Source organism: Henckelia pumila, chromosome 2 (genome assembly GCF_033568475.1).
Source record: "Henckelia pumila isolate YLH828 chromosome 2, ASM3356847v2, whole genome shotgun sequence".
NCBI lineage: Eukaryota > Viridiplantae > Streptophyta > Magnoliopsida > Lamiales > Gesneriaceae > Henckelia > Henckelia pumila.
Window position 1 is genome coordinate 13,522,714 of NC_133121.1, and position 6,841 is coordinate 13,529,554.

Genomic DNA, 6,841 nt, shown 5'->3' on the forward strand with positions numbered 1-6,841 from the left:
CAAGGTGGAGGTGCAGATGGTGAAGCGCAGATGGAAATTGGGGGCGTGCGTTTGCGCTGAAGGATGCGCAGATGAGAGCTGTTGTTTGCGCATGGTTGAGAGCATGAGGTAAAGCGCGATAGCACCAGAAGTAGCGCAGATGGAGTTCTTTGTTTGCGCTTGGGATTGCGCAATCGTGCAAGAGGAAGCTGCGCGGTTGAGTTTGTTTGCGCTTGGTGCTGCGCGGACGAGACGCACGATTGCGCAAAGAAGATGCGCTAATGGCTAAGCTTAATGCGGTGAGGAGGCGCGGGCGCTCGAGATAATGGCGCAGGCGCGCCTTTAATTCGCAAATCATCGCCAATTTTGTCCAGGTAAGGCGCGGGCGCTCTGATAAATGGGGCGGGAGCGCCGCTTGCTTGAATTTGAGATTGCTGGATCCTGCAAATTTTTTTTTTTTAATAAGAAAAAAAAAACTCAAAAAATGAAAATAAAAAAAAACTTAAAAACATCTAAAAAACAAAAATAAATAAACTGAAAATAAAAGCAAAAAAAAAAATAAAAAGAAAAAGCTTGGGTTGCCTCCCAAGTAGCGCTTGGTTTATAGTCGTCAGCCCGACTTTCACCAGTGTTAAATCTGCCTTTTCTCTTTCACGCGCCAAATAAATTCCACGAACCGCCGTTTAAATTTCGCTCTCTTTTTCGTGGCCTTCTTTGGTGGTAAATTTGGCGCTTTCTTCTTCACAACCGGCTTAATTAAGCACAATTCTTCGATGGGTGGATTAGGTGCTTTCGTAAATAGATTAAAAATCACCCGTTCGCACTCCACATCCATCGACAATTCACCCTTCTTCACTTCAATTTTGGCATCCGCCGTAGCCAAAAATGGTCTCCCAAAAATCAGTGGAGCACCATGATCCGCTTCAATATCCAAGATCACAAAATCCGCTGGGAAGATAAATTTATCCACCTTGACTAGAACATCTTCAACAATACCCAATGGATATGTGATGCTTCTATCCTCTAATTGTAATGAAATCATAGTCGATTTCATCTCTTCCAACTTCAAGGCCCTGTAAATAGACAACGTCATTAAATTAATACTGGCCCCTAAATCACATAGTGCAGTAGTAAAATGAGAACCACCAATAGAACAAGGAATAGTAAAACTCCCTGGATCTTTCAGCTTTTGTGGCATTTTCTTTTGTAGCACCGCATTACACTCTTCAGTTAGATTCACCACCTCGTTCTCTAGCAGTCTCCTTTTCTTGGACATCATCTCCTTGATGAATTTTGCATAATTTGTCATTTGCTCCAAAGCATCAGCAAAGGGGATGTTGATGTGAATTTTCTTGAAAATCTCCAAAAACTTGGAGAACTGCTCATCTAAAGCTTTCTTCTTGAACCTCTGCGGGTAGGGCAGTGGATGCTTGTACATTGGTTTTGGCTCAGGTTTAGACTCCTTCTCTTCGACTTTTTCCTCAGATTTCTCCTCTTCAACAGCAGGTTCTTGGACTCAAACTTCTTTTCCACTTCTCAACTCTATGGCATTGCACTGTTCCTTAGGATTCACCTCAGTATTGCTAGGGAACTGACCGTGGTTGTTGTCTTTTAGTGCGTTTGCCAACTGCCCAATGCCAGTCTCCATGGATTGCAACACCGCGCCCATGTTGGCCATGTGCGTCTCCAAGCTGTCAAGGCGAGACTCAGTTCTGGCCATCCTCTTACCTGATTCCTGCACAAAAGTACTAACCACATCCTCCAAAGATGTCTTACCCTCACTCTTATTTGTCATGAACCCCGAAGGATTCAACACATTATTATTGTTAGCATAAGAAAAATTTTCATGATTTCGCAAGCTAGGATGGTAAGTATTAGGGACAGGGTTACCTCTGTAAGCTCCATAACCTCGGTAGCCATTAGGAGTGATATAATTAACTTCCTCTAGGGCGTGTGATCCTTCAACTCCAGTTGAATCTGCAACATTAATCTTATTCAATGAAGCTACCTGTGTAGTCAGTGCAGATAATTGAGCGGTGATGGATGTGAGAGGATCCACTGCATACACTCCAGCCGGCTTCTTGACTCCCATACGCTCAGATGGCCATTGAAAACTATTAACCGTTATCTGTTCCAGCATATCGTAGGCCTGTATGGGGTCCTTTGCAAAAATATTTCCTCCAGAAGCAGAATCCACGTTCATCCTTGTAGGCACATTCAGTCCGTTGTAAAACCACTCGATCTGTTCCCAATCTGCAAAATTGTGGTTAGGACAACATCTAAGTAATTTTTTGTACCTTTCCCACGCCTCGTATAGCTGTTCAGTGTCCAACTACCGGAATGTGCTGATCTCTATCTTCAGTTGGGTGGATTTGGCAGGTGGAAAATATTTCGCAAGAAATTTTTCTGCCATTCTCTCCCAAGTAGTGATGCTTCCTAGCGGCAGTGATTGCAACCAACTTCTGGCTTGATCCCTGAGAGAAAAAGGAAACAAGCGTAAGCGAATAATATCCTCAGACACACCATTAATTTTTATCGTATCAGTTATCTCCAAGAAGGTGCGTAGGTGTAGGTGAGGATCAGCAGTGGCGCTCCCATTAAATTGGTTCTATTGAACCATGTTGATCAAAGCAGGTTTCAGCTCAAAATTGTTGGCATTGATAGTTCCTCGAGTGATTCCAGAATAGTGAGCCTGGATCGTCGGCCTGAAGTGATCTCTGATTGGAACCAAGGGAGCTTGATTTACTTCTTCAACCATTCTTTCAATTTCTTCTCTTCTAGCTCTTATTAAAGCACGTGCAGTGCGCTCGATCTCCGGATCAAATAGTAGAGAATTAGCACTTTGAGATCGCCGCATATACTGCAATTAAAAATAAGAAGAAATTAATTAGTAACTTAAAATAAAATAAAATAAAAACTCTAAATTAAAATCTAGACTAATTGGTAACAAGACTAAAAAATAATCAAAATTTACTCCCCGGCAACGGCGCCAAAAACTTGTTGTGAAAATTCCTCGCAAGCGTACGAGTGTCAAGTTTTAATATAGTGATAAAATCAAGTATCGATCCCACAGGGAGTAAAATGAAAATAATCAGTGCTTGTAATTAAAATAGTCCAAACTTTATCTAGAAAATCAAACTTTGAGAATTTTGCAGAAAATAAAATAGCAAGATATTTTTGATAAGCACGAACACAACTTTCAGATAATATCAATCAGAAAAAAATGGTCTAGAGGTATAGATTTCACCTGGTTTCAATAACAATCAATCCTAATTAATTAATCTTCATGAATTTCAGTCAATTAATAGCCTAGAACACTTAAGTTTATTATTTCCTTCTCCCGAGCAACAAATAATTTATATCAACTACAATTAAATTCCAATATCCCTATTAAGAATTTATCGCAGTGATCTATCACAAAACAATGTTCTTTTTAAAAGCTCTGTTAAACTTATACACTCTCCCGAGCTGTATAAATAATTAACAGTGTATTTTCCAATGGTCCTATTCAAAATCCCCTCTCCCGAGCAGTGATTTCAAATAAATATAACAAATCAATTATTGATCAGATAATTGAAAATACAATCAATTCTAGAAAAAACAATTAATCTAGAAGAAAATCAATTCAATAAAATCAAAAATTCATGAAAGTGTCTACACCAGGTTTCATCCGACCTCTAGACTCTAAAAATTTAGTTCATAATAAAATTCTGAATAAAACAAAACATGTTCAGAAAATTCAATAAAATTCAGAATAAAATAAATAAAGATAGAAAACAAATCCGTCGACGCCGTGTCCGGTCTATCGATCTCCATCTTCGTTCTTCAAGTAAAGCACAAAATCCTCCAGAAATCTTCAGAAATCACACGATCGAATATTTCTCTGATATGCGTGTGGTGTGTGGCGGCTCTCCTCAATTCAGATGAAAAATTCCCTTTTATATCGTTCAGCAAAAGCCCACAAAATCAATCCCAAGAATTAATTGCCCGAGATAATTAAAACTTTCCAAATAGCAACGGAGCGGGCGCCCCTCAATCTCGCTTTCTCAATCTTCAGATCATAGCGCGATAGCACTTGTGAAAGCGCTAAAGAGAAGCGCTCTTCTTTGGCCCAATAAGAAAAGCCCAACACTATTCCTCTTCTTTTCTTCTCTTCTCTGTACGTTTCTTTCCTTCTTTTCTTTTTATCTTCTTTTCTCTTTTATTCTTCTAAATTCCAAATAAATTCAATAATTCTTCTTTTCTCCACAAAATTCCATAATTCACTATAAACACAAATACAACAAAATACCCACATAAATCCGCTCGAAACAAACAATTAATAATTAAAATCATATATAAATAAAGTGTATAAATTACACTTATCACTTATATCTGACGAATTCATACTCTTTGTCTTCCTTTAGAGTAAGACTGACTTTGAGTTGATTTATATCCCACCATGCCAAAGGATGCTCGTTGTAACTTTCTTTGAGCCTTTTTTTGACATCTTCAAGGGATACCTTATTTTCTAACTCTATATCTCTGTGATTTAGAGTTACCTTGAAAAGCTTCATATCCTCTGTTTGGAGTTCTTGTTCTGTTGTTATTTTCAACATGGTTTCTCCAAACCTTCTTGGATCTTTCATTTTTGGGTGAAAAAGTTGTCCATTATCACCACGCTGGCTGCGAAATATTATCGGTAATTGTTGATAAAAAAACAACCTTGAGTCGTTGAACGATAATTTTATGATCACAAATTGTAGTGAACATAAGTCTTCTTGACTCATTGTCTTGTGTGTACTTCTTAACATTTGTAAGAAGTTATTTCCTAACAGGATATCAGCTCATGTATCATGGAAATAGATTGGTGGTGTCTTTACCTTGTACCAAGGTGTTTGACCTGCTCCTCCCATAAGGATCTCTGCTTGTTTTATTCCTTTGCAAAGAATTAAAATTTTTCGAGAGAAATCTCGTCCAACAATTTTTGGCAATTCTTCTTCACATTCTTCAGGGAAGACTCCTCTTTTTGCTGTACAAATTCCTGCTCCCGAGTCAATATAAGCTGCAAAGTATTCAGCCTTATATTGTTCATATAACATCCCTATCGGAATGTATATGGAGAAAGGACTTGTTGTCATTTTTTAAAGGGATTACTAAATGGCCCCGCCATTTTTAACAGACTGTGTTGTAACTTAGTAATCCGATTAAGACTATTCACCTTTAGTTTTCCTAAGGCCTCAGAAGGTAGAGTATAGTTACTCATTTCCACTTCTTCAATACGTTCTAGTAAATCATGTTCATGACTTACTAATTTCAACAGTTTCTTCTTCCTTTATTTGTAAACAGAGTTTTCGAATCTGATTAAGGGACTGTCCCTTATCCAATTCTCTTGGTTTTCCATCTCGTCAAATTCTTATTGAATCCTCCAAGTCTTTTCTTTTGCCATAAACTCTATTCCTTTTTCAAGGTGTTTCTATGGTTTATGGTCCTCCAGAAACTCTAGGCCAAGAATGAGCTGATCCACTTCTTTTCCTGGAATTCCACCGATTTGAACTTCCAATTCTCCAATATTTATTAATCCTTGGTAAGTTCCTGTTACCTGCTGCTCTAAATAGTAAATCGAGTTACAAGGAAATTGGTTCGTGTGACTTGTAATTTTGAATACTATTTTTACTTTTTTTCATCCTTCTGGAGATCTAAGTTTTCCTATTATTGAAAACTCATTTTCTTCTAGTGGAATTTCCTGAATAGGAGATTTTTCCCACCTTTGACTTGTCATTCGGTTACCTTGGAAAGATAATCTTTGGGGTTCTATTTTAAGATTTCTGTATAGAACCGGTTTATCTTGTATTTGAATGTCTGTTTCCTGAATTAAAGAAAACTCGATTCTTTCCGGGAATATTGCTTGAGCAACTTTCTCAAATATTTCTGGAATTTCAATAAACTTATTTCTAATAAATAATTCAGAATAGTGCGTATTAGAAAGAGCATATGAAATTTGATAAGCAATAGAATATAATCTATTGCCTTCCTTCATTAATATTTTTTTCTTGAAGTTTTGATGCAACGTCAAGGCTCGACTAAAGTCTTTGTCAGCTAAATTGTAGGCTATTCTTGGATAAATAACTCCTACAATTTTTCATGCACATAGATTTCCTGAGATCTTACCCAGAACAGCATCTTGGATATTCCCCATTCTTTTATCACATACTACGATATCTATGGGTGAATCTATTCCTTTTTTAAAAGTTGCCTTGATCATTATTTGGATCGCTCCAATATGAATCCAAGACATCGTTCTTGCTACCTTACTTTTCAGCTTTTGCAATTCCTCTCTTACTTCTTCAAAAGGAATTAACTGCATCTCTATTTGATTACTTGTTAACTACATCGGGATTGCCATTTCCCTTTTGGATACTTTGTAAATCAAATGATGTCTTCTTTGCCTAAGCCCTAGGTTGCCTAAGACTCTTTCTACTTGTCCTGCCGAAAATCCTTGGTTCTTCTGTAATGTTGGATTTTCTCTCATAATCCTTTGGACCATATTATGAGATATCGTGGTTTGACTAAAAAAATCCAGCCAAACTCTCATGTGTTTCGTGTCGAAACACTTCTTCTTTATTCTGATTCTGATTCATCTTGGCTAAACAATATCTCTTCTTCGTATATACTTTCATCTGAGGGAATATCCTCAAATTGATATACTTGGACTAGATCTTGAAAGAAGACCGCATCATCCATATCTGGTGTTGCTTCAAAGAGTTTAACTCCTTTTTTCTCGTTTTCTGGACAGTTTGTAGATATATGTCCTCTTGCTCCACATGTTGCAATCCTTGAAACCTTTACTTGATCTCGTATGATTTCTTCTGAAAGTTCTTCT